The following is a 24,091-nucleotide window of genomic DNA, read 5'->3' as shown; positions in this document are numbered from 1 at the left end:
AAGGGCTGCTGCTAAAAGTGGGATTCGAGCTGAATCTTGAAGGAAGTGAGAGGCATTTGGAATAGACAGCCAGTGTAAAGGAAAGGAGTGTCGTGTGTGAGGAACAATGAATAGGCAAGTGGGGCCAGGTAATATGGTGTGGAGAGGGGAATAAAGTCTAAAAAGTTTCTAGGAAGTGTAAAAAGGTTGGAAGGGTCCAGGTTGTGAAGAACTTTAAAGGTCAAATAGGACTTTATGTCAGATCCTGAAAGTAATAGGGAGCCACTGGAGTTTATTAGGTTGTGTGTGTGTGTGAGACATTTCCAGACTTAAGTTTCAGGAAAATCACTTGGACGTCTGTTAAGAGAGTGGACTAGGGAGGGAAGAGGCATGAGGAGAAAAAAATTAGACTTTCTGGATTAAGGACAAACCTTATGGTGCTATAGTTATTTCATCAATGTGTATTTAAAACATTCTGTGTGTTTCCAAGAGGCATCGTAAGAGAAGCATGTTGGGCATCGGTAGATTGCAGTATTTTGCCAATGATGACTTGTGCACAAGATGTAACTAGCAGAAAGAATAAGCCACCAAGTGTATGATCAGAAAAAAAAAGTGGGCTGCCAATGTAGAAAGAGTAAGGGGGAGCAGGTAGATATCCCATATGCTTCCTTGAGACCTACAATGAAGACCCAAAGGAAAGCCCTTGCATGTTGGATAGATCTTTCTGAGAAGGATTTTGGGGAGCATGTGGATAAGAATCATATGACATGAGATGGTGTTATGGGCCCATAGCACCCCAGAAGTTTTCTGGGGCACATCAAAGAAACTTCTCCTTGAGAAACTAAACCAAAGGACAGACACACCTAAAGAGATAAGTGGAACCAGATTGGACTGAGCTAGCTTGGGGACCTCCACCCTTCATTCTAGTCTCCCTCAACCCTGGAGAGATAAATTTGGGTGTGGCTGCTTCCTTTGTGTCCTGAAGAGAGAGATGGCTTGAGAGATCTGTAGCCACCCCTCACCCAATTTCCCCAGCCACCACCCTTGGGGGATGGTCCTCCCTCACTAAGGGAACATTCCACAGTTAGATGGTCACCCCCATCAGTCCTCTATAAAAGTACCTGCCTGTCTCCTGCTTGAGGAGATTGGTATCTGAGAAGTCCAAGGATTTCTTTCGTGGTTTGCTTTCCCTTGTCTGCCCTTGCCTTTCCTTCCCTTCCTCAGCCCTGAAATAAACTACTATCTTATTCTAACTGCTTTTGTGTACAAGAGGGTGTAATTCTTTAAAGAGGGATTCCTAAGAACCCGTACCCCTAACCCCTAGCCCAAACCCCTTACCCTGGTTTCCCCATAACATTTTTTGGTGCCCCACGTTGGGTGCCAAAATGATATGGGGAGAAAACACATGGGTCCTTAGTTTTCCTCTGTAAAGAATTACACTCTCGTGCAAGTCCTATTTAGGAATAAAAGAACAGGTTTATTGGGGTACAAGAGAAACTGGCCGGGAGGAATGTTTTGGAGAAACAAAACGCTTTCCTCCCCGACTAGCTTGGGGAGTGCCCTTTTATAGGGTTCAGATGGCGTGGGTAAGAATGTCCCTTATTGGGTGATAGGCTGGGGGTATTCTGGTGGTAGGCTGAGGTAGGTGATGATCGGTTGTGAGCAATCTGGTGATGGGCATTAACCCCTTCCTGGTGGGTCTGAGCAGTCTGCTGGTGGGCAGTTCCAGGGGGTCTTCTCCTGCTGTAGTCACTCCCAACAGAATTACCTCGTCCAGGTGCTCAGGAGGACTGGAATACTGGGTTGTGGTAGTCCTGGAGCATGCTCAGTTTGATCTGGTGCTGCTTATCTCTTTTGGGTGTGTGTGTCCTTGATTGAGCTCTTGATTTCAAGGGAAAACTGATGTTTCAAGGAAAAAGTTCCTTGGCCTCCCCAGACAACTTTTGGGGTAACCAGGGCCCATAATCCTCCCATAACAATGGGATGGTTTACTAACAATGTATCTGCAGAACAAAACTAAGTATTAGTTTCCTGATCCCAATAATAATGTTTTTCAACAAAGATGTGAACACCAATGTTTCACTAATTATAGTTTCTCCCAGGTCTGTTAAGGTACTCTTTTAATATTCCCAGAAAAGTGTCATTTAAAAAAAAAAGATGTTAAAATGCATATCTTTATTTTTAAAATGAGAAGAGGATAGAAATATTTCTGAATAAAAAGCCAATTGTTAGAAATGCCTTGAAGCAGTTAGGTGGCACAGTAAATAGAGGTGCTGGGCTTAGTATTAAGAAGACTTGAGTTCAAATCTTGCCTTAGATTTACTTTGTGACCCAGGACAAGTCATTAACCTGGATCAGCCTCGGTTTTGTCATCAGTAAAATGAAGGAGATGGACTTCTTTCCTTCCATAGTCCCTTCCAACCCTAAATAATCCTTGTTTGTTTGGTTTTTGGCCTTAGAAATTTCTCTCCTAAACTACTGAATAATGCGAAATGATTATGTCGGGAGGAGTCAAATCAGTAACAATAACCTTTCTTCCCCCTAGTGTTTTCTGAGAACCTTTTTCATATGAACAACAGCTGTTGCCATTGATGAAATGTTTATATTATATATTAAGTCATCAGTATACACTGCTGCCACATGTTATCTGTGATTTAGTTTAGTATGTAAGGTAATAGGAACAGAGGGAACTCTGAGCCTTGTGTTTCCAGTTCCTGTGTTGGCCAAATACAATACTTTCCTTGTCCTTACCCTGAGTACTTCAGTTTGATAAGGCTTTCATTAGTTTTCAATTGCCATCTGAATGAAGGCACTCAATACTGACTTTTATTTTCCCTTAAAGTTTTCTGGAATGCCAGTTTTCAATAGTAGCATTTACAAAGTACAGAACTGAATACTGAGTTCAGGAACAAGGTTGAGGGGCGGAGGAGGGGTGGATTCCTGATGGAATAGGGATAACATAGGTGCTTTTCCTAGAAATTGCCTTTTCTTTTTATATGTTTGGCCTATTTCCCTTAATTGATCAAAGACAGTTCATATTGAGTCCATTTATTGAAGAAATTTATACTGGGAAGATAAGGAAGAAAAAAGAGATTATAAGAGAGTTTTAAGTAAACCTTGGATCATTTAACAGGGCAATGGATGATCAGAGAACCAATTTGTAGAACATCCACTCTGTGTGGGCAAAGCACAGCTAAGCTTAGCACTATGGAGTGGGGAATAAATTAGTTCAAAATCAGGCCCCTGTTTTTTAATTGTGTGCTAATCACCTGGGGGTCAAAATTCAGAGTATTTTGGAATAGAGCCATAGTCACACCCATCTTGAGCTTCCAGAACCACAGATTTTATTGACTAATGTGTAAAGAAAAGGGTGGAGGTGTATGTGTTTGTCTATGCGTGTGCATGTGTGTGCGCATCAACATTCACTTCTCCAAACCTAGAGAAAGCAAATATAGCTAAAGAACAGGGATTGGTAGAATTCCTTTGGAATCGGACCCATACTCGTGGCTTTTTAATCAGTCACTCTGGTAACCCTGTCTACATGTTGTCTCCCCCTCTGAACGAAGGCACAAAATAGAACTAGTCTATGAAGATCTCTCAGAGACACAGGGAAAGTGCTGGATTGGATCTTGTCAATCACTTGCAACACCAGCCTCTAGGATTACAATTCTCTACAGGCAACTGGGAAAGCCACGCGAAAAGTAACATTTATAATGATTTTGTTTTTTATTACGAACATTAACACACAAGATCAAAATTCACATGTCCTTTATGTAGTGCTTGAAAGTTCACTAAGTACTAGATATATACTATTTCCTTTGATTGTCACAACTACCCCGTGCAGGTTGTCATTCTCTTTATTTTACATATTCACAAAGAGAGACTAAGAGGATTTAAGTGTGTCTAGGCCTGGGCCCACACAGCCTGTAACTGTCTGGGGCAGGATACAAAGAACAGAAAAGAATATTGAATTAGGGAAGGGGCAGGTGTTGGAGGCAGCTCAGGATGTGACCTCTTGATGCCTAAAACTGCCAGGCCTCTTCTCTCACTTACTTAAGGTGGGGACAAGGAGTTTGGGGGGGAAAACTCAAAGGCCCCAGGTGCAAAGCAGCCTGTTCTTGGAGATAATGAAATCAGTTTAATGTGGCTTCCTTTCTTTGTAAGACTAGAAAGCTTAAAAATATGATTTGTAAATAAAGCTCATAAAATGCTATGAGCCCAATGCTATGACTGACAGTCTAGGAGGATGGTCTCCCAGTGGAATTTGGTGTAATCATTTTTCCAATTATCAGCAGGCCTCCCCTCTTCCCACCCACCCACCCCCATTACCCTCTCTATACCAAAAATTCCCCTCCAAGACATAATTAAAATTAGCATTATCTAGATATGCATGGCTTTAAATACAAATAACTTATAAGAAAAATTTAGAATAGCAGAGAAACAGTAATGAACTATGTTACTCACTGGGTGCAACTAGGTGATACAGTGAATAGAGTGCCAGGTCTGGAGTGAGGAAGACTCAGCTTTGTGAGTTCAAATTTGGCTTCAGACACTTACTAGCAGTATGACCTTGGGCAAGTCACTTAACCCTGTTTACCTCAGTTTCTTCATCTGTTAAATGATCTGGGAAAGGAATGGCAAACCATTCCAGTATCTTTGCCAAGAAAACTCCAAATGGGATCACTGTGGAAAGTTGGACGTGACTGAACAACAACAAAATGCTACCCATTTCATGTGACAGAATATGAGAGAAAGAGAGAATGAGTAAATCCACCATTGTTGCAGCAGTTTCCTGAGAAGTCATAATTCAGTAATTCTCTGATAGTCTCTCTTTTTTGGGGGTTAAGTGACTTGCCCAGGGTCACATAGCTAGTAAGTGTCAAGTGTCTGAGGTCGGATTTGAACTCAGGTCCTTCTGAATCCAGGGCCAGTGCTTTATCCACTTCGCCACCCAGCTGCCCCCCTGATAGTCTCTCTTAAGAGAAATGGTGAGTCAGCTTCATGCAGCTAAAAATCTTAAAGTCAGTCTCTTGGAAATCATCTTTTTTGCTGTTCTTCCTTCAGTCACTGCCCCCTTAGTACATTTCCCTCTCTGCAGAGACTTAAATACTTCCATGATAGAACAAACGTGCTTACACGCCACCCCCCAGTTTTGATCCTTCTACAGCTTCGATTCTTCCAGAACTGGTAGGAAATAAAACTCCCCAGGGTCTTTAGAGACTTAGGTCCTCTCCCAAGGCAGCCAGTCCAAGCCTTGCCACATTGACTATTACAAGTGAAAGAGAACAAAACTGGATCTTGGGGATAAATAAGTAGTCTCAGAAATTTTTCAGAGATTTTTTTTTTTCTCCTCAGCCACCATGCAAACATAAAATGCCACTTGAGAATTGTTTCTTTAGTTGTATATAATTCTACCCCCCAAAAGACAAAGGATGATGAGTCAAAATTCCCTTCGTTATATTTATAAGATACACACAACATTGAACTTCTCATTACTTTCTCTTCTTTTGAAATTTACCAGGTGTAACAGGTTGGAGAAAAAGATAAGGTAGCTGACAATAAGTTTCTTCATCTTCCTTTTGCTAAAACAAGTGGTTTCCAAGCTTTTTAGATTCTTGTGTCCTTCCTGTTGTTGCTTTTTTAAAAATGTCACATAACTGATCTACCGATGCTAGGCCAAATTGTGAACTAGACATTTTAAAGAATTCACATCAGTAAGCATTAATGAAGTACCTGTTGTGTGCAGAGTACTGTTCTAGGAATTGTGGAAGATAGAAACTAAAATTAAAATATAATTTCTTGCCTCTTCCTCTGCCTCACCTTCTCCTCTCACCATGGAATTTGTAGCTTAGTAGGGAGACAAGACACACAGAAAATTAGCTATAATACATGATAGGTGTGTGATGAGAATTGTCAGAGTATAGGGACTAAAGATCTGGCTTCTGAGTTAAAAGGACCTAGGTTCAAATCCTCCCTCTGACTAATACTTGCTGTTTTACTCTGAGAAGGTCCCTTAACTCCCAAGTGCCCCAGGAAGCCCTCAAGAAGTGTCAATCTGCATTTGTAGCATGAGTTCCTCAATAAGTATAATGATTAAAAAATTCTAAGAGACATAGTTTTATTAATAAGTCCAGCAGATTTATTAATAAAAGGATGATCATTTGGCTGTTTCTCTTAGACCAAAGACCTCGCATGATGGTAGACTCACAGCCCTTCGAAGAGGAGGTGTTCCTGAGGGGTACCAATCAACTGATTGGTTAACACAATGGGAGGTGGCCTATATCAAAATGAGGGTCTTTAGATATGTGACTTGGATGACCTAAATCTTGGTGAAAGACAAAACAATTTCCATATCACCTTTCTTGACAAAAGGGAGAATCAACACTTCCTCAGACACATCTGAGAAAACACAATGAGCAGGAATATACCCAATAGTCCAAACTTGGAAATTATTTTACTGTCTGATTAGATCTTGGCCTGGGTAAATCTTTAAGAGAGATTACCCACACTGGTTAGTTCTGGATGAGGAAGTAGAAAAGGGAAAAAACTTTGGTCCTGAATCAATAATTAGTTATTAAATACAAGAAAGATTTAAATATTCATTTGTCACATAGGCAATCACTTTATCCATGAAATCGAAGGCCCATTAAAAAAGTGTGTAGGAGAGAAGCTATGTCCCTTGGATTTCCTTTAGACAAACTAAGTTATTAATGTATTGTGTTATGACCACGGCTTTCTCAAACATTCATGTCTCAAATTTTGTCTGAGGTATCTTGGAACTTTTGCCAATTTTATAATCTGGCAGGGGGTAGGCAAAACTTTTGGGGACCCTAGAAATCACATCTCAGCTATGTATTTTACATAAGAACTGAGCTGGTGTCTAATGCCACTATTACAAACTATGTTTTCTTTTTTTCAGGCTCCTTATACATTATTGTAATTCACCACACTTAAATTTCCCACTGCCCTGAAAATACTTCTCCTGGCTGTAGGAAGAAGTATTCCTAGCCAGAGCTACAGACAGACAATCTCTTTCCCTGTGCTTTGGATCCCAACCCTTTAAGGCCATCACCTCATCGTGATATGTTCATAGCATCCTAGGTTCCCCCTTCTCTTTATACTCTGATCTCTGGATTCTCTGACTGATAGGTGTTTGATTGCAGTCAGTCATGTCTGACTCTTCATGACCCCATTTTGGGGTTTTCTTGGAAGAGATACTGGAGTAGTTTGCCATTTCCTTCTCCAGCTCATTTTACAGGTGAGGAAACTGAGGCAGGCAAGGTTAAGTGACTTCCCCAGGGTCACACAACTAGTAAGGTTTGAGGCAGGATTTGAACTTGGATATTTCTGACACCAGGCTCTATCCACTGTGCTATCTGCTGCCCACTCTGATAGGTGAGCTTTTAATTTATTTGGCCTCTGCATCACTTCCTAGCCATCCCTCCACTATGCCCCCTCACCTTTTCAGCACTACCTTATGGGTTGTTCTCTCCAGTTAGAATGTAAGCTGTTAGAGGGCAGGAATTGATTTGCATGTGTCCCCAGTACTTATCCCAGTGCCTGGGACAGAGTGTTTAATAAATGCTCCCCCTTTGCCCCTCTTCTACCTCACTAATCTCTTTTCTTCCCCCTGTTTAGCCAAGGTACTTTAAAAAAACAACTTTCCACATGTGATACTTCTACTTCCTCCCTATCCATACTCCTTTTAGCTCCCATCACCCTACTAAAATTACTTTCTCTGAGATTACCAGTGACCTTGTAACCCAAAACAATCTCCTTTTCTTAGTTTTTATCCTCCTTCACTTCTCTCTTACATATGACACTGCTGTTGGTCACCCCTACCTGCTAGAGACTACCGTCACCTCTTTGTTTGCCTTCTTGGCTAGAAATGTGTCCAGATCTCTTATTACTTTTAACAGGGCCTTCTCAGTCTCCTTTGTGGCTTCCTGTTTCTGACCACTTAAGGTGAATGTTTTCCAAAATTCAGTCTTTAACCCTCTTCTCTGTTTGCATTCTCTCCCCCGTCATCCCTGTGGCTTTGACTAAAACTTCTGCACAGATGACTCCTACATCTTTATCCATAATAGGGATTTCTCTTATTAGTTCCAGATTTATGTAACTTACTTTATTTCACTTGGGGAAATGTTCTACCTGGATGGCAAACTCAATATATTCAAATGGATTATTATTATCATTATTAACTTTTCCATCAATCTGTTCCTCTAAGTATCATATTTTGAAAACCCTGTGGTTAGTTTTGTTTTTGTGGGGCAATGAGGGTTAAGTGACTTGCCCAGGGTCACACAGCTAGTTAAGTGTCAAGTGTCTGAGGCCGGATTTGAACTCAGATCCTCCTGAATCCAAGGCTAGTGCTTTATCCACTGTGCCGCCTAGCTGCCCCCACCCTGTGGTTATTTTTGAGGGTCCTCCATGACTTCTAATTATTTGTCAAGTTCTTTTGATTCTTCCTCCACATTTTCTTTCCCATCTGTCTGAGCCTTTCTGTCTTCATTATTGCTATAATTACCTTTTTTGCCTATATCTCAACACTTTCCTAATGGTTCTTCCTCTACTTTCTTCTCACTCCAATTCATCCTCTGCCTGAATAATCTTCCTGATGCAGCTTAATGGGTAGAGTGGATAGAGTGCTATACCTGGAGTGAAGAAGACCTGAATTCTAATTCTGCCTCTTAATAACTTTGTGACTTCTGACAAGTTACCCTTTCTCAGCCTCAGGTTCCTCATTTGTAAAATTGGTACAATAATAGTACCTCCCTCACTGGGTTGTGAGGATCAGTTAATAAGTATTTATTAAATGCCTGCCATATGTCAGGCATTGTACTGAGCTTTATAAATATTTATTACTTTATGAATCTCTCAAAATGTAGAGCACTTTGCAAACCTTTAAGTCCTGTGAATGCTAGTTGTGATTGTTATTAGACACAGATTTGTTATGTTCATCCACTACTCAGAGATCTTTGATGGCTCCTTACAGCCTTTAGAATGAGCTCAGCCTTTCATCGAAAGTCCTCCATAATCTGGCGTCTCTTCATCACATATTATTCCTCTCTTTGTACACTGTGAAAAATGGCTGCTGCCCAGGTTACAAAGTGCATTTGTATGGACACTATACAGGGCTTGGCCATCAAAATGTACATCTAGGACACAGGACGAATGGATAAAAAGTAGAACAGAGGGAAGAGACAGGTTGGATTGCCTCTTGGAAATCCCAGGGGAAATAGAATGACCCCAGACTTCTCCTGGAAACAGAGATCCATCCTTCTAATACCAAGAATCTGCTAGAGTTGCTGTGTGGCGAGAGATGGAAATACTGTAGTCATGTAAGAACTGGAATAGGAGTATTACACAGAGGCCAGTGGAGAGAAACCCATTGCCTGTTAGGAGGCTAAAATATAACCAGTGAAGAACTTGAAAGAACAGAAGTAGAAGTGAGAAAAATGTATGTTATGAAGCAGAGAGGGCTTATCCTAAGTGGTATATATAGGGGAACAGGTGTATGGCTGGAATGCTCCTCTGGTATCTTCTCTTTGTCAGGAGAAAACAGGGAAGGCATGAAAGCATGTTGGGTGGACCCCCTGGGCTGAACTTAATGAAAGACTGAACTAGGGCAAGGGTTCTTGATCTGGAGTCTGTGAAATTAAAAAAAAATTAACTTTAAATTGTTTTCTTTGTAATTTATATATCTTAAAATATTCTAACTAATATGGAAATGTTTTACATAATTGCAATGTGTAATCTATATCTGATTGCTTACCACCTCAGAGAAGGATAGAATTCAGAACTCAAAACTTTAAATAAAAATGTTTATTAAAAAACATATATTCTAAAAAGGGGACCAGGCAGCTAGGTGGTGCAGTAAGTAGAGTGCTAGACCTGGAGTCAGGAAGATCTGAGTTCAAATGTGGCTTCAGATACTAATTAGTTGTGTCTTGACCCTGGGCAAGTCATTAACCCTGTTTGCCTCAGTTTCCTCATCTGTAAAATGAGCTGGAGAAGAAAATGGCAAACCATGTCAGCATCTTTGCCAAGAAAACCCCAAATGGGTGCATGAAGAGTCAGAGAGGACTGAAAACAACCAAACAACAAGAAGGGGTCGAGGTCCAGGTTGCCTAAGGGGTAAAGGAAGTTGGGAAGGAAGGAAACAAATAGGCCTTTATTAAGAAACCACCATGTGCCAGGCCCTGTGAGAAGCTCTTTACAAATATTATCTCATATATATATATATATATATTTTTTTGTGAGGCAGTTGGGCTTAAGTGACTTGCCTAGGGTCACACAGCTTAAAGTGTTAAGTGTCTGAGGCCGGATTTGAACTCAGATCCTCCTGACTCCAGGGCCGGTGCTCTATCCACTGTGCCACCTAGCTGCCCCAATATTATCTCATCTGAACCTTGAGTGGTAGGTGCTACTATTGTCCCCATTTTACAGTTGAAGAAACTGAGTCACAGAAGCTTAGTGACTTGCCAAGGGCCGCAAAGCTAGTAGGTATCCTGCTTTTCCATCAATCCTGCTTACTCAGGGCCAAACACTTTCTTTCCTTTATTTAACTTACCTGCCTCTGGGATACACCAAAAAGTTAAGAACCCTTGTACTGAGTCACATAGGGTGCTCAGGTATCTTTGGAGGGAGTCTTTCAATTGGGATCCCAGGTCTGTTGGGTATTTGAGCATGTACACTATAGTTTAGCCCGAGTATTGTCCAAACATGTCTCATGCTTTCACGCCCTTGTTTCCGTTGCTTCCTGTTCTGTGAAGGTTAACCGCCCCCCCCCCCCAATCTCCATCAATTGCCTACCACCAACTTACATGGTATTTTGTTTGAATCTCTTTTATATACTTGTCATGTATTATTTCCTTCCTTCCTTCCTTCCTTCCTTCCTTCCTTCCTTCCTTCCTTCCTTCCTTCCTTCCTTCCTTCCTTCCTTCCTTCCTTTCTTTCGAGGCATTTGGGGTTAAGTGACTTGCCCAGGGTCACACAGCTAGTAAGTGTCAATTATCTGAGGTTAGATTTGAACTCAGGTCCTCCTGACTCCAGGGCCGGTGCTCTGTCCACTGTGCCACCTAGCTGCCCACTTGTCATGTATTATTTAGTTGTTCATATTCTACCACAGCAGAGGAAGCAAATTGTTTTAGTCAAAATCCTCCCTCAGACATAGTATCTATGTGACCCAGGGCAAGACACTTTACTTCTCTACCTCAGTGTCCTTATCTGTCAAGTAAGCATAGTTACTGTGCCTACCTCTCAAAGTTATTGTGAGGATCCAAACAATCAACACTTACTATGTGCCAGGCACCGTGCTAGGCCTTGGTGCTTTGCAAACTTTAAAACACTCTTATAAATGCTAGTTATTATTCTTATTAGCTTGTATCTGTCCCTCTACTAGAGCTTTTTAAGTTCTGGAGGACAGGAACTGTGTATTATCTAAGCCTTTTCCTCTGCCATGCACATAAAAGGTACTGAATAAATTTTTTTGACTTCAATAGGGCCATTCCTGGAAGCTGGGCCCCTTAGTCATGGGACACATACAAATGAACCATGTCCGGCCTGTGATTTAATTCTCTTTCCAGGAACTAGAAGAAGCAGGACACAGACTGAAAGTCCTTCAGAACTAGATGTGAGTAACTCTATATCAAGCTCCTTTGAGGGGAGCCAAACTTTGGCCAAGCCAAATTGAGGGAGTATTATGGAAGAAATTACAGCTTGCTAATTGTGACCTTTTAAGTACCTGAATTTTCCTTTGGAGTCCGTCTTTTTCTGAGAAGCCACAGTCGACATATTTTATTTATTGCACTTTAGCCAGCATTGTCTTTAAGTAGCTTCCTCTTACAGAATATGATCAAAATTGGTTTAGGGGCAAGATATTCTGACAGTTTGTGGGTAACCTGGAAAGTTCTGTGAAAACTGAATATATCTTCTTCTTAATCACTTCCTAGACTAAAATTAACTTGGACTTTGAAAAATACCAAAGGCCTTCTTCCTTAGTTAAAATTGTGGTTTTATTGTTGGTTTTGAGTGGTCATTATTCTTTTTAGACTAAAAAGGGAAATGGGAATGTAAACTAGAAATTGCCAACTAATTTGCATACCAATTAATTTGCTTCCTGAGAACACCAAAAATATTGTTTCTTTCTGACCAGTGCCATCACCAGATTTATAATAAATAACTGAGGAAACATTGTTGAAACTGTTGCCTATTTTTATGTTATTCCATATTCTTTATGAGGAAATGGAATATGGGGTTAAATCCATATATTTTAGTCTGAAAACTTTTCTCACAAACAGAATAACTTTTTTTCTGGAAATTCCCTGTCAAAGAACTGTGTAATGTGGCTGCATATGGACGTGTGTGTGTGTGTGTGTGTGTGTGTGTGTGTGTGGGGAGAGGGGGGAGGCAGGGCATGGCAGATGCCTGCCAAGCACAAAGGCCTTAAAATGAAGGGGGGGAAGTGAATTTGATTTGGAGCTCATACCTTCTGGAAAAGTTCTAATTCAAATCATAGAATTGTAGATTTAGACCTGAAAGGATCCTGAGAAATCATCCCATCCAACCCCCTCCATTTACAAATGATGAAATGGAGACCAGAACAATAAAATGATTTGTCACAGGTCACAAAGGTAATGGTTCAATTCAACAAGCATTTATTAAAAGCTTATTATGTGGAAAACATCAGACGTTGGGAATACAAATAAAAAAAACAGTTCCTTCCTCTAAATAATAATGTTAAGATAACTTTTATTTTGTGATTTAAGGTTTGCAAACTACATGGCTCATAGTAACCTCTTAAAAATATGTTTCCTGGGGCAGCTAGGTGGCGCAGTGGATAGAGCACCGGCCCTGGAGTCAGGAGTACCTGAGTTCAAATCCGGCCTCAGAAACTTAACAATTACTAGCTGTGTGACCCTGGGCAAGTCACTTAACCCCAATTGCCTCACTAAAAAAAAAAATGTTTCCTTCTTTATTTTAATTTAATTTAATTTAATTTAATTTTTTTGGTGGGGCAGTGAGGGTTAAGTGACTTGCCCAGGGTTACACAGCTAGTAAGTATCAAGTGTCTGAGGTCAGATCTGAACTCAGGTCCTCCTGAATCCAGGGCCGGTGCTCTATCCACTGTGCCACCTAGCAGCCTCCCTCTCACAATTTCTTAAAGACAATAGTATTCTATCACATGCACATACTACATTTTGTTCAATCATTTCCCATTTGTTAATTGAAAAAAAATACAACATTACAAAAGAGTCTTGGTCGGACCGAGTAAGGCAGAGACAAAAAAATACATTTAGTTTTTTAGGGTGTGTATGGTCAAATAATAAGTAGCAAAGGCAGGAATGATGGGCCTTTCTGTGTAAAGAAGGACTAGGAAACTCAAGGAGGTAAGAGTGAAGGTTAGGACAAAATAAGATTCTACTATATTAAGCCTTTCAAACTTTTGGTTTAGAGATCTTAAAGATTTTAAAAGTCAGGCGAGGCATTAGGTCATTGCCATTTTAAACTCACCACTGTGTTATCATAAATCAAGTCTTCTGTGGAATCAAAACCCAAATACAAGAGTCAGAGTTTGATACAAGAGTCAAATACGAGAGTTTGCCAAGATAAATTTGTAAGTGATTTAAAGTGAGCATTTCAAGCCTTACCCCAGAATCCATCTACCTCACAGGATGGTATCCTCTGAATATGGAAAGGAATTTGACCATTGGCTCTTCATTTCTTTGTTTTGAATGATCTCTTTAACGGGAAGACTTGGTGTTTCTGTTTTATTTCAATGGTATGACCAAAAAAAAAAAAAAAAGCACAAAACGAACCCTTTCATTATGACCTTACAGAGTTACTAATAAATCCAGTCTCATTTTTGAGGGTTCTTTCAGTGTGACTCAGTGACCTTGCAGTCACAAGTGTTAGTGCAGCTGGTCTTCAGACAGAGCAGCTTCATACAATAAATATCTAATTCATATAGAAAGGAACTACTGGCTTGGGATGAACATCTGTCTTCCTAATTTAAAGCTAGTCTTTCATAAGGGTTTCCAGATGATAAAAATCACTCATCCAATCATAGATCAATGGCCTCTAAAGTTAAAAAATAATGGAAGGGATAGGATTGCAAAATATTTTAAAATGACATTTTGCCACAAAGACCTATCAAGTCAATTATTGATGAGAAAATGCTCTTAATAATTAATATTTCACAATATCCTTCCAAGGCCTAAACTAATAATTTCTTCTTAGAAAGGCAGCATAAATCTAGCTCAGGGCCTTTTAATAACTAAGATGATGTGGTATTTTATTTCTTTGACTTTCCATCTCTCCTGCATTTTGACAGTTTCACTTTGGTGATACTTGGGTCCCTGTTTCCTGATATGTTTTAAGAACCTCTGGTTTTTCATATGAGGAAGAAAGTGGACAGGATTGCTTGGGAAATTGCTTGTGCTTTCAAATCAACCTCAAGATTTTCAGCAAAAGGAAAATTCATCTTCTTAAGCCTGCTTTCTTCACAAGAATCAGAATTGCTAGCTTACCCAAAGTACAATGGATGGGTCTAAATAGCCTACAGCAAACTAACCCATTATCACTGTTTTAAAAAAATATTTATTTTATTCTGAATTTAAGAAATAAAACAAGAATTTCCATAACATTGTAGACTATTTTTAAAAAGATGATTGTACACAAAACTACAAATCTATTATGTACAACTTACTATTCCTTTTAAATATATAATAGTTATCATGCAACTCTTTTTCCCCTTTTTTCTTTGCTCCTTAGAGATGGTTACCACTAGACACTAATATGTATGTGTATATGTGAGTGTATGTGTGTGTGTATATGTGTATGTAAAATCATTCTATACTTGTATCTATCATTTCTTGCTCTGCATGCAGATAGCATCTTCATGTGTCCTTTGTAGTTAATTTGGGCATTTATAATAATTAAAATGACTTAGTTACTCCAAGTTCTTTTTTCAAAGTTGTTATTAAACCAATATGGTTTTTAATAATTACATATGTTTCCATCACTACTCTTATAGAAAACTGACATAAAAGACATAAGAGATAAAGGACTGGAGAAGGGGGTATTAGAGGTGAGCTACTCATATATCAAGGGCTAGAGATAACAGATGGACAGTTCCTTTATTGTACCAGGGAACCTCTAAGGCTCTTAACAATTTGGTCCCACTCTCAACCTCACGACAAGAAATTATAAGTCAAAGATCTAGAATGAGAAGCCATCAAGGAGCATCATATTATACCCCTTCATTTTATAGGTAAGGAAACAGGCCCAGAGAGGAGATTGGAGTTGACCAGTGTCACACACGCAACAAAAGCTGGGATTTGAATTCAGGTTCCATAACCCCAAGTTTAGTGAGGAAAATTCAGTGCTTTTTTTCATCATGTCATATTGTGAGAAAGTGTGCATGGATTGCTTTCTGTACCAGTATAGGGAGTACACCACATTTGTGATATTATTAGATATGTTAAAAGTGTTAAAGTATCAGTATGAAATTGGTCCTATGAGCATTTGTATACCAGTGACATTTTTCTCTAAAATATCAAATATGAAATTATGTTTCTCAAATTCTTATGTCCAGCTGTCTGGGAGTATGAAAATAAACTTAATTTTCTCTTGGTCCAGAATTTTCCTAACTCATCTCTTTTGCTATGGTATTTCACAGTTCTCAAAAATACGTAGAATTCATCAATATATTTTAAGGCTTGTTGTGTTCCATTTCATAGTTTGTGAAATACATATCTTGGTGAATTACATCTGCAACCTAAAGACTGGTCTGAATCTGGGCCCGCTCTAACTAAGAAGGGCAGCTGCATATTTGGAAATCTGGCTTGGGGTAGAGGTAGAATATTTTTCAGGGCATAATGGTCCCAAGAGACAGCTAGGTGGTGCAGTGGATATAGCATAGATGTGGCCTCAGACACTAGCTGTGTGACTGGGCAAGTCACTTAACTCTGTTTGCCTCAGTTTCCTTATCTGTAAAATGAGCTGGAGAAGGAAATGGCAAACCACTCCAGTATTTTTGCCAAGAAAAACCCAAATGGGGTCACCAAAGAGAGTTGGACATGACTGAAATGAATGAATAACAACAATGGTCCCAAGAGGACTCACTCAAGGATTTGATTAAAGATTTCTGGAAGATTTTTATATAATATGTAGACTAAAAGGATTACCTGTTTCATGTTACTTTATGATGAAAGAACTTTCTGAAGCAAAGAACCATTTGTTATTACTACCATGTGAGTCTTAGCCAAAACTGCTTCAGTTACCTTGAGATGAAATTGATGTTCAAAGTACACTTCCACTGTCTTGGCTACATAGCTGAGGGTCAAATACAAAGAATACAAAGTACTATAGTTTTCAGGGTTTTTGTTTTGTTTTGTTTTGTTTGTAGGGCAATGAGGGTTAAGTGATTTGTCCAGGGTCACACAGCTAGTAAGTGTCAAGTGTCTGAGTCTATATTTGAACTCAGGTCCTCCTGAATCCAGGGCCAGTGCTTTATCCACTGCACCACCTAGCTGCCCAGTTTTTAGTTTTACAACGAATATTGGAAGAGAATGGAAGATTCTTTTGTTCAACAATTCTTATTCTAACACTGCTGCTTCTTGGTAAAACCACCTCTACTTAACAAAGATTGTTGAACCTAATAGTATATTGAAGCTACTTAGAATAAAGTTGTTGCTTAAAAACCAGGCAGTAGTTTTTTGTTTGGGGTAGCATTTTTTATTGCATGTATTTAAGGGGTACCCTAAATCACTTGAACGTCTTGTCAGGCTTTAGTCAAAATATGATAAGGGGGAAGATAAACTTTATAGGTTTTAGAGATGGAAGATGTAGGTCTAACCCTTTGTTTTACAGATGAAGAAGTCAAGATCTTAGATGTGAAATGAAGTGAGTGACATAGGGCTATACAGAAAAAAGTAGCAAGTCAATATTTGAAGACAGGGTGGATGATTCCAAATACAATGTTTCTGTTTTTTTTTCCCCTGCTGCCCATATTTCCTTTTCCCCACTTCATAGATTAGATGCGTTATTTTTTGAGGGGGTCCAACTATGTGGTTATAGATTATGATTAAAACAGAAATGCAAATTAGGCATGGTGGCACAAACTTTTGTAATCTCAGCTATCCAGGAAGCCGAAACTAGTAAGTAGATCTCTTGATCTTGGAGGTTCAGAGCTGCAGTGCATTATGGCTATATGTGTGTATTGGTGTCTGCACTGAGTTCAGCAGAGGGTTGAACTGGTCCAGTTCAGAAATGGAGTAGGTCAAAGCTCCCATGACAATCAGCAGTCAGATTGTACCCATTTAGTAGCCTTTGCATTTCCAGCTGGAACAAGATTAGGGGATCTAGAGAAAGGGAGAGACCGAGATAGAGACAGAGAGAAAAGGAAGGAAGGAAGAATGATGGAAAGAGGAAGGCACAGCTATATAGTGTTCTACAGAATCACCCAGATTGCATTCAGTACTTATGACTTCATAAAACTAACTAAAATAGAATCCTGAAAATATTTTATAATACAGATAGTTCACCTTTGAAGGTCAACTTCATTCCAAAATGATTAAAGCAGTCTTAGTAATACTCACTTGTTTGGTAATCATGTATGATCCTTTACTCTGGAGGGAGATTGTTATGAAAGCAGCATGAAACAGATTATGATCTCACCCTAAATTCTTTATAATATCTTCCAGACCCAAATTGTCTATAAATCAGCCCAGGGCATATTTGAAATGCCAGATGTTTCCTAGCCCTCTTTTTGTTCTTTAAAGTCACTGATGAGAACTTTCCCCAACCCCCCTTGCTTGGGTCATATGAAATGTTGCCAGTCTATCTGGTTACTTGGAAATTTTATGTCTAAAGAAATTTATTCCATTGCTCTTTTGTCCTCTTAAGTATGAAAATGTTTTTAAAATGTAATATTAGGATGCTGGCGGTAGAACTACAAGCTTTGGTATGACAATAGCTCAGTGTATTTCTAAAAGCTACTTCTTTGTGTAGGATTTGGTTTCCCTCCAGCTAAATTCATTATTACTTTAAAACCTTTAAAAGGGACCTGCTTGTGTCTTAGACTTGTAAGCAGAGAAGCCTCTACTCCAAAACTTCAGTGTATCTGTGATTCTGCAGATTCCAATCCAATGATGACCTCTCATACAGCTTGATTCTTATCTGGGTCTCTCATAGGTTCTTCAAAAGGACCCACAAATGGGCTGGTTATCTTCCTCTGCTTCTTTTAATATTTTGTGGTGACTTGTGCAATGCTGGGGCTACCTATCTGTTGTCCTTCACTCTTACTAGATGATCTTACCATTTTTTTGGTCATTCATGTCCATAATGTCTTTTATAGTATTCAGTATTGATGCTAACTTAGAACCTAGATATGTCTACCATGCATCTTTTAACCACCTACAGTTCAATATAAACAAAGAACATTTGTTAAGGTCTTTCAGTGTGCCAGGCACTGTGTTAGGTGTTGGGAAAACAAAAACATAAGTGTCTCTGTCCTAAAGAAGTTTACATTCTGTAGGGGATGTCAGTTTTGTTGTTGTTGTTGTTGTTCACTTATTTCAGTTGTGTCCAACTCTTCATGACCCTGTTTGGAGTTTTCTTGGCAAACTGTAGTGGTTCACTGTTTCTTTCTCCAGCTCATTTTACAGGCGAGGAAGCTGAGGCAAACAGGGTTAAATGGCTTGCCCAGAATTACACAGCTAGTAAGTGTCTGAGGATAGATTTGAACGAAGGGAGATGAGTCTTCCTGACTCCAGACCCAGCACTCTATTCACAATGACATATAGTTGCCCCTAAGGGAAGTCAGTATATATACACATACAAGTACATTTTGTAAGGGAAACAAGCACAGCTGGGTTGGAAGGTGGGGAAAGGCCTCATATACAACCTGGTGACATTTGAAATGAGATTTGGAAGAAGCTACAGATTTTAAAAGGTGTAGTGTGAGCCTTTTCAGATTAAAGTTGTTCATGATTTTATGCCATAAATTATTACCACTAACATATTGGTGTTAGATGGGCTTTTATGGTCATATAGAATAATCTGTGATTCCTGAACATTCCTTTGGGTTTTGAAATTATGACTCATCATTATCTTTTCCTATTTCAGTCCTTTTTTTTTTTTTTTGGTGAGGCAGTTGGGGTTAAGTGACTTGCCTGGGGTCACATAGCTAGTAAGTATCAAGTGTCTGAGGTCAGATTTGAACTCAGGTCCTCCTGATGCTTTATCCACTGCACCATCTAGCTGGCCCCCTTACATACTTTTAAATGAATAGAATACCATCTTTTCATACCTTTCCCCCCATTTTCATAACTTCCAAGTAACATTCTGAAAGTTTTAGAAAGCTGACTAGATCAATGATTATGTTTGAGCCTGAAAGAGATTAAAATTTTTTTCTTAGCTGTGATTAGATCTTCTTACATGAGCAAAAAACCATACAGTCTGAGAATGTGAACAGTATTTAGTGTTGTAAGCAAATCGAGGAAGCATGCCATAGAGCAAAGCTTCTTAAACTGTGCCTTGCGACCCCGTATGGGGTCCCTGGGGATTACAAAAAATTTGGCAGCAGTAAAAGCTTGTCTATACCTGTTTTATAACCAAGGTCATATAGGTAAAAATTTCTTGGGCGAAAAGGGGTTGCAAGTGGAAAAAGATTAAGAAACCCTGTTAAAAAAGGACAGAGAACTGCTACCCAGGAAGACTGGGACTCAAGACCTGCCTCTGACCCATACTACTTGTGGAACACTGGATAAGTTCCTTAACCTTAAAGTGCCCCAAGGCAAGCCTCTAAAACTATAAATTGCAGAGTGGGTGGTGATTAGCATTGAGGTCTGGGGTTTTCTCCCTGGGAATTCTTGGTAGCAATGAAAAAAATCACAAGTTAAGTCCCCTTTAACACTACTCCCCCTCCAAAAAAAAAAAAAGCAAATATAACAAGTTAAATGTAATATATACTTGCAATCACATAATCATAAACACACTGGCACTCAAGTTCATTATAATGCAGATCTTGATCTAACACCGAAACACCTGTATTACAGAACCTGAGATTCTTTGAGGTTCCTCCTATTTTTTTCCATTTTATTCTATGCCTTTCTCTTTCCCCTACTACCCTAGGAATGCGTGAATAGAACTTTTTAACTGGTCCTTGGTTCCTGTCACTGTCCTAAAAGATCCTGGCTCTCCAGGGTATTGGTGGGAAAAGAACTTTGGGACATGAAGTTTTAGGGAACTTGGGTACTCTCTCCTGGGGCCCTTTTCTTCCTTCTGTTTTGTTGGGAATCTCAAAGGCTCTCATTGGTTCAATTATCATTTCACAAGACTCCTACATTGCTGTCTCTCTTGAACTCCACTTTCAAACTTGCTAGACATTTCCACTTGGATGTTGAATAGGCATTTCAAACTCAACAGTTTTAAAAAAGAAACTAACAAACTCCCCCTTTGATATGTTTTGTTAAGCGTACCACTATTCTTTCAGTCACCCCAGTAAGTAACCTTGAAATCATCTTCAATTCTTCATTTTCCCTGACATGGCTTCCCCCACTGGACCCAATCATTTGCCAAGTCTCATAGAGTTTATTTCCACAATATAGATTCTTCTTTCTGCTCACATGGCCACTGTAATAGTTCAGGCTCTTGGCACTTTGCACACGGGCTGGTCCAATACCCTCCCAATTGTACTTCCTGAAAGCTGTCAGTTTCTTCCTTCTACAAACTATCTTGCACACAGCTGTCATATTGATATTCCTAAAGCACAAACCCAACCGTGTCATGCCCCTATTCATTGAACTTCATTGCCTCCAGAGTGAAAGAAAAATTATTTTGGGGTGGGGTAGGCCTTTAAAGTCTTTCACAATTTATCTTCAGCCTCTTTTCCCACACTTATTTCACATTAGTCCCTCTTGTGCACTCTATCTTTTAATAAAACTGGCCTACTTTTCTCCAGACATGTTTAATCCCCCATCTCTGTGCCTTTGTCTCTTTCTCCTTCCTCCACATGTCCAGAATTTTCTTTTTTCTTACATTTATCTCATAAAATTCCTAGTTTCCTTTAACTCTCACCTTAAATACTACCTCCTAAGTGAAGTCAGTTACCCAAATTACTTTGCATGTACCTTGTGTACATGCTGTATTCTCACCAGTAGACTGAGGGTAGGAAATATTTAATTGTTATCTTCATATTCCAGTGCCTTACATAGAGTATGCCATTGATGTTTGTTGAATTGACCTGACATCACATGACAGAAGTGAGATAATTTGACCTAGGAGGTAGGACTTTGGTCATGGATGGTAGCATGGAGGAAGGGTTAGGAAGTATGTGGAGAAAGCACTCTGGATGTTGAGACATCCGGGAACATGGAATGGATGAATAGAGAATGGACAGGTGGAGGAAATGAGCTGGAAAAATATAGTTTGCTCAGGCTAACTGGACTGTGGAATTGTGACTTGGAGAAACTAGTGATTTCTAGGTGTGTGTTCTTCTGTCCAAAGTAGTTCTTAAGGGCTTTTAGAATCTATTCCTATCAAGTCCATTGTTGTAGGTTTTATTCATTCATCAATGTGTAAAAAACTGATATAGCCTCAGCTTTTCATCAGATAGGTTAGGGGGAACTAAACAGCACTGGCTTCCTAAGGGAGAGAAGAGCAGAGTGTAAAAGCAACTTGCACTTACAGTTTTTTACCCATACACTGATGCTACCACTTCTTGTCACTGTCAGTGTCAGCAATGTTCTCTTGCTTATATCACATTTCTTCCCCCACTAAACTGGAAGTGCAGGTGTAAGCAGGAGAAAAGGGTCTTTCTTTCAAACTTTTGCAAACTCATGTTGAAAGGAGCCTGAAGGCAGATCTGATTCCCCTTCCTTACTAAATTTCTAATAGAGCAAGTATAGAAAAATGGAATGGGAATTATACTTTTTGTGCCAAATCAAAATTTTCAGGTCAATATTTGTTTTCATTGTTTTCCCCAAACCATGCTTCCTTGAAGGAGAGAGGTTTGTTCTCATCACTATCATACCACCCCCATGTTTTCTTATTGGAGTTATTTATGGTCTAGGGCAGTGGTGGCCAAAGCAGGACACAGAAGATGCTCCATGTTGAGTGTGGGAAGAAAGTAGTATAATTTCTATTTTATTTTTATTTAAAAAGTAAAAAATTTAAATTTTACTAGTACTTAATAAGAAAGGAAGGGGCATAGTGAACTGGTTTCAGAACTAGGAAGACCTGAGTCCAAGTTGTGCTTCTGACACATATTGGCAACATGACCCTGGAAGAATGGTTTAACCTTTCATTGTTTTAGGCAATTATCTAATACTATACATTGCACAGAAGGTGATGACCTACAAAGTTAGAAGGAGTTTCATCAATTTAGAATTCCCTGTACCAATGAGATCAAAAGTCTAATACCTCGTTGGATAATCAACACTGGCACTTTCCCATGATCCCTGGGCTAAGTGGTCATACATCATGTAAGTCCTCCCCACATCACTAGTTGTTAGGAAAACTGGGAGAAATAGTGTCGCTGTAATTCCTTAGTAACTTGCAAGTGAAACTGAGCATTCTCAGAAGCTGGGGCAGGTTTGGCCTATAAGTAGTAAGCCTTGTGCTTCTCAGATGCCCTGTATATCTGAGCAGCTGGGTTAATATAAATTACTCCTGTTTCCTCAGCCCTTTAATAAGCAGGAAAGCAGACTGTTCTTATCCATCCCTGCAACTCTTTTCTTTTTTTTAAAATTCAGTTTTTAACATTTATTTTTTTTTCACTTCCAAGAAAAAGAAAAGCCCTTGTAAGAAAGCTATAGCAAAATCATACACAGTCAATCAAATCAAATTCCCATATAGTCATATACTAAAAATGTCATCTTCTGCACTGACTCCATCCGTTTGCTGGCAGGAGGTGGGTAACATTCTTTAACATATGTCTGAAATCACTGATACTCAATGAATTGATTACAGTTCTTAAGTTTTTCAAAGTTATTATTTTTTGCAGTGTTGTAGATACTGTATAAATTGTCCTGATTCTGCTCACTTCACTCTGTCTCAGTTCAGACAAGTCTTCCAGGTTTCTCTGAAATCATCTCCTTTGTCATTTATTACAGCACATTGGCCTCCATTCATATGTCATGATTTGTTGAGCAGCTTCCCAGTTGACTCTTCCCTCTTGTTTCATTCTGGTTACCCCTACTCCCTAGCACAGCAGTTGGGGGAGCAGGAGATGGGTCTGTTCTGTCTGTATGAGAAAGGCACAGTAAGTCCTTTGGTTGGGAAGTATAGAACCGCAGTTTTGTATCAGGAAAGTGCTAAGAAGTTTTGTCTCATTTCGGGGAAGAGGAGGGAACAGTGAAAGTTCATCATGTGTCATCATCTTTGCCTTTCCTAAATCTGCTAGGTGGTCACTCTCCTTTCTGCCCACTCAGATTAACTTTACTGCTAGAAAAAGGTGAACTTTGTTTTTATCACAAGGAGTAAATCCTGGCTAAATGCTTTTGTTTTCTGTTGCCATGGAGAACTGAAGGGGCTAAACTGTGTCTAGGAGGTAAAAAGTTAAAGTGCCATAGTAATTATTAGGGGTGGGCTGAAAGGTATGAAATTACCGGAGTTGAAGCTTCATCCAGGTAACACTCAGCAGTCATGGCTATCTCATAAGCCTCTGCCTTGGTCTCCTCCTCTTCCTCTGAACGATTTTGCTCGGTGTTCTCATCAGCTCCTGTAGGTTCAGGTTTCATCTTGGAACAAAGCTCTGGCCTTCATCTCCCAGAACGATCCTGGTCACCATGTCTCTTTTTCTCTTTCTCAGAAGGTCTATGGAGTTGGGCGGGAGGGTCTCTTCTGTGACGCTTTCAGCTTGATCCCTCATTGCAGTGTGTTTTGTTCACAGTTTGTCACCACTAATTAACACTACGGTTCTTTTTCTTTTTTTTTCTTTGGCCTTTTGTTTAACTTTTATAAGGAGATATTTACTTTACTGATACAGCAAAAACTGAAGTGCAGACATTTCCAGCTGAAACCTGGGGTGAGGCTGGGGAGAGTAGTCTCAGACATTAGTTTTTATGTAGAATTTTAGTTTCTCAGAATTTAGTTTCTACATAGT

The 24,091-nt window shown here is 39.5% G+C and overlaps 1 protein-coding gene across 2 annotated transcripts in view; it reads left to right on the top strand.

Moving 5' to 3' along the window:
- TES (testin LIM domain protein) overlaps positions 1 to 24,091 on the top strand; it is a 74,811-nt gene that overhangs the window by 9,364 nt on the left and 41,356 nt on the right. The window contains exon 1 of one of the 2 annotated variants that reach the window (XM_043967089.1): positions 11,497 to 11,614. The exons of the other annotated variant lie outside the window; for it this stretch is intronic. The gene's annotated coding sequence lies outside the window, so the exon portion shown is untranslated. Of the gene's footprint in view, positions 1 to 11,496; positions 11,615 to 24,091 lie in introns of those variants that run through there. 2 annotated transcript variants of the gene reach the window in all.

Source organism: Dromiciops gliroides, chromosome 5, assembly GCF_019393635.1.
Source record: "Dromiciops gliroides isolate mDroGli1 chromosome 5, mDroGli1.pri, whole genome shotgun sequence".
Classification (NCBI taxonomy): domain Eukaryota; kingdom Metazoa; phylum Chordata; class Mammalia; order Microbiotheria; family Microbiotheriidae; genus Dromiciops; species Dromiciops gliroides.
The sequence above is the reverse complement of the archived record's forward strand: the minus strand, read 5'-3'. Positions and strand labels throughout refer to the sequence as shown.